Raw genomic sequence first — 4,559 nt, forward strand, 5'->3', positions numbered from 1 at the left:
AGAACTGAGGGAAATACTTACGCTACTTTGCTGCATCATCCTTTCCTCTTCGGGGAAATCCAACGCAAGCTCAAGAGGTAGCAAGAAGAATTTCTGACGCCGTTGTCGTGGAGTCTACGCAAAAAGTCAACATACCAAGTACCCATCACAATCCCTATCTCTCGCATTACATTATTTTCCATTTGCCTCTCATTTTCCACTCCCCCACTTCACCCTTGCCATTTTATTCGCCCTCTCTCTCTATCCTCCCTCTCTATTTGCCTCTTTTGCCCGTTTGCCCTTGTTTGCTCGTGTGCTAGTTTGTTTGCTTGTTTGTCGCGATGGCTCAAGATACTACCAAATTGTGTGACTTCACCAATACCAATAATAATGATTTCCTTAGCACTCCGATTGCTCCTCTTGCCAATACTGAATCTTGTGAAATCAATGCTGCTTTGTTGAATCTTGTTATGAAAGATCAATTCGCCGGCCTTCCTAGTGAAGATGCCGCTACTCATCTAAATAGCTTTGTTGATTTATGTGATATGCAAAAGAAAAAAGATGTCGATAATGATGTCGTTAAATTGAAGCTATTTCCTTTTTCGCTTAGAGATCGTGCTAAAGCTTGGTTTTCGTCTTTACGTAAAAATAGTATTGATTCTTGGAACAAGTGCAAAGATGCTTTTATCTCTAAGTATTTCCCTCCCGCTAAGATCATCTCTCTTAGAAACGATATTATGAACTTTAAACAACTTGATCATGAACATGTTGCACAAGCTTGGGATAGAATGAAATTAATGATATATAATTGCCCTACTCATGGTTTGAATTTGTGGATGATTATACAAAAAATTTATGCCGGATTGAATTTTGCTTCTAGAAATCTTTTAGATTCGGCCGCAGGAGGCACTTTTATGGAAATCACTTTAGGAGATGCTACTAAACTCCTAGATAATATTATGCTTAATTATTCTCAATGGCATACTGAAAGAACTTCTAATAAAAAAGTGCATGCGATAGAAGAAATCAATGTGTTGAGTGGAAAGATGGATGAACTTATGAAATTATTTGCTGCTAAGAGTGTTTCTTCTGATCCTAATGATATGCCTTTGTCTACTTTGATTGAGAATACCAATGAATCTATGGATGTGAATTTTGTTGGTAGGAATAATTTTGGTAACAATGCTTATAGAGGGAATTTTAATCCTAGGCCATATCCTAGTAATCCTTCTAATAATTATGGGAATTCCTACAACAACTCTTATGGAAATAATAATAAGATGCCCTCTGAATTTGAGAATAGTGTTAAAGAGTTTATGAATTCACAAAAGAATTTTAATGCTTTGCTAGAAGAGAAATTGCTTAAAGTTGATGATTTGGCCAGGAACGTTGACAGAATCTCTCTTGAGGTTGATTCTTTAAAGTTTAGATCTATTCCTCCTAAGCATGATATCAATGAGTCTCTCAAAGCCATGAGAATTTCCATTGATGAGTGCAAGGAAAGAACCGCTAGGATGCGTGCTTCCAAAGATGCCTTTATTAAAGCGTGTTCTTCCAATTCCTATGAAAATCAAGATGAAGATCTAAAAGTTATTGATGTGTCTCCTATTAAATCTTTGTTTTTCAATATGAATCTTGATGAAACTGAATATGATCTTCCTTTACCTAGAAGGCGTTCAAAAAATTCAGAGTATTTAGATCTTTATGATGAAATTGATGAAAGTGGGATTGAAAGAAATAAAAATCTAGACATTGCTAAACCCACTATATTGGATTTCAAGAAATTTTATTATGAAAGTTGTTCTTTAATTGATTGTATTTCCTTGTTGCAATCCGTGCTAAATTCTCCACATGCTTATAATCAAAATAAAGCCTTCACCGAACATATTGTTGATGCCTTGATGCAATCTTATGAAGAAAAACTTGAGTTGAAAGTTTCTATCCCTAGAAAACTCTATGATGAGTGGGAACCAACTATTAAAATTAAAATTAAATATCATGAGTTTTATGCTTTGTGTGATTTGGGTGCTAGTGTCTCCACTATCCCCAAAACTTTGTGTGATTTGCTAGATTTCCGTAATTTTGATGATTGCTCTCTAAACTTGCATCTTACGGATTCTACTATTAAGAAACCTATGGGAAGAATTAATGATGTTCTTATTGTTGCAAATAGAAATTATGTGCCCGTAGATTTCATTGTTCTTGATATAGATTGCAATCCTTCTTGCCCTATTATTCTTGGTAGACCTTTCCTTAGAACGGTTGGTGCGATTATTGATATGAAGGAAGCGAATATTAGATTTAAATTTACATTAAAAAGGGCATGGAACACTTTCCAAGAAAGAAAATAAAATTTCCCTATCAAACTATCATGAGAGCCACTTGTGGATTGCCTACCAAAGATGACAATACCTAGATCTATCCTCGCTTTTATGCCTAGCTAGGGGCGTTAAACGATAGCGCTTGTTGGGAGGCAACCCAATTTTATTTTTATTCCTTACTTTTTGCTCCTGATTAGTAATAAAGAAATTATCTATCCTCTGTTTTGTTTGTGTTTTTTGTGTTTAATTAATGTTTGTGCCAAGTAGAACCGTTGGGAAGACTTGGGGAAAGTCTTGTTGAACTTGCTGTAAAAACAGAAACTTTGGCGCTAACGAGAACTGCTGTCATTTTTATTTGGAGAGAGCTATTTAGTTAATTCTTTGTGCAGATGATTAATAGATAAATTCCTCACGTCCATAAATTTATTTATAATTTTTGGGGTTCCATATATTGCGCTAGCTACAGATTACTAGAAACTATTCTGTTTTTGACAGATTCTGTTTTTCGTGTGTTGTTTGCTTATTTTGATGAATCTATGGTTAGTAAAATAGTTTATAATCTATAGGGAAGTTGGAATACAGTAGGTTTAACACCAATATAAATAAAGAATGAGTTCATTACAGTACCTTGAAGTGGTCTTTTGTTTTCTTTCGCTAACGGAGCTCACGAGTTTTCTACTTTAAGTCTTGTGTTGTGAAGTTTTCAAGTTTTGGGTGAATTCTTGTGATGGATTATTGAACAAGGAGTGGAAAGAGCCTAAGCTTGGGGATGCCCATGGCACCCCCAAGATAATGCAAGGACACCAAAAATTCAAAGCTTGGGGATGCCCCAGAAGGCATCCCCTCTTTCGTCAACTTCTATTGGTAATTTACTTGGAGCTATATTTTTCACCAACATGATATGTGTTTTGCTTGGAGCGTCTTGTATTATTTGTGTCTTTGTTTGTTAGTGTGCCACGATCATCCTTTCTGTACACACCTTTTGAGAGAGCCATACATTAATTAAAATTTGATAGAATACTCTGTGTGCTTAATTTATATATTTTGAGCGTTATAATCTTGCTTTATGTGCTTCACTTATATCTTTTGAGCTATGTAATTTTGCTTTATATGATTCACTTAGATCTTTTAGAGCACGGTGGTGGATTTGTTTTAAAGAAACTATTGATCTCTCATGCTTCACTTAAATTATTTTGGGAGTCTCTTAATAGCATGGTAATTTGCTTAATAATAACATGCTTGGTATTCAAGATTTGTGAAACTTTCTTTTGAGTGTGTTGAATACTAAGAAAAGTTGGATGCTTGATATTTGTTTTGAGATATGGAGGTAGTAATATCAAAGTCATGCTAGTAGAGTAATTGTGAATTTGAGAAGTGCTTGAGTTAAAGTTTGCAAGTCCCGTAGCATGCACGTATGGTAAACGTTATGAAAAATTTGAAACATGAGGTGTTATTTGATTGTCCTCCTTATGAGTGGTGGTCGGGGACGAGCGATGGTCTTTTCCTACCAATCTATACCCCTAGGAGCATGCGCGTAGTACCGAGGTTTTTGATGACTTGTAGATTTTTGCAATAAGTATATGAGTTCTTTATGACTAATGTTGAGTCCATGGATTATACGCACTCTCACCCTTCCATCCTTGCTAGCCTCTTCGGTACCATGCATTGCCCTTTCTCACATTGAGAGTTGGTGCAAACTTCGCCGGTGCATCCAAACCCCGTGATATGATACGCTCTGTCACACATAAACCTCCTTATATCTTCCTCAAAACAACCACCATACCTACCTATTATGGCATTTCCACAGCCATTCTGAGATATATTGCCATGCAACTTTCCGCCATCTAGTTTATCATGACACGCATTCATCATTGTCATATTGCTTTGCATGATCATGTAGTTGACATCGTATTTGTGGCAAAGCCACCGTTCATAATTTTTCATACATGTCGCTCTTGATTCATCGCAATCCCGGTACACCGCTGGAGGCATTCATATAGAGTCATCTTTGTTCTAGTATCAAGTTGTAATAATTGAGTTGTAAATAAATAAAAGTGTGATGATCATCATTAATAGAGCATTGTCCCAAATATAAAAAAGAGAAAGGCCAAATAAAAAAAGAAAGGCCAAATAAAAAAATAAAAAAGGGAAAGGCCAAATAAAAAGAGAAGGCCCAAAAAAAGAAAATAAATAAAAAGGGGCAACGCTACTATCCTTTTTCCACACTTGTGCTTCAAAGTAGCACCATGCTCTTCATAT

Source organism: Triticum urartu, chromosome 5A (assembly GCF_056163025.1).
Source record: "Triticum urartu cultivar PI428250 chromosome 5A, HENAU_Tu73, whole genome shotgun sequence".
Classification (NCBI taxonomy): domain Eukaryota; kingdom Viridiplantae; phylum Streptophyta; class Magnoliopsida; order Poales; family Poaceae; genus Triticum; species Triticum urartu.